This window comes from Penaeus monodon, chromosome 20 (genome assembly GCF_015228065.2).
Source record: "Penaeus monodon isolate SGIC_2016 chromosome 20, NSTDA_Pmon_1, whole genome shotgun sequence".
Classification (NCBI taxonomy): Eukaryota; Metazoa; Arthropoda; class Malacostraca; order Decapoda; family Penaeidae; genus Penaeus; species Penaeus monodon.
In genome coordinates this window covers 18414340-18414605 of record NC_051405.1, presented here as the reverse complement: position 1 = coordinate 18414605, position 266 = coordinate 18414340, and positions in this window count along the sequence as shown.

Genomic DNA, 266 nt, shown 5'->3' with positions numbered 1-266 from the left:
GTCGTTTCCTTGAGCGACTTCCCCGCCCGCAGGAGTGACGTACCCCCTGAGCTCCCCCTCCCGCGTGGTGTTCGGCGGCTGGATCGTGGGCGTGATCGCCCTCACGTGCGCCTACACGGGCGTCCTCATCTCGTTCCTGACGGTGCCCCGCGCGGAGATCCTGGTCGACGGCCTCCACAGCCTCCCCCGCCAGAGCGAATTCCTGTGGACCTTCAAGAGGAACTCGGCGCATCACTCGCTCTTCCTGGTGAGGCCTTTCCGCCGGC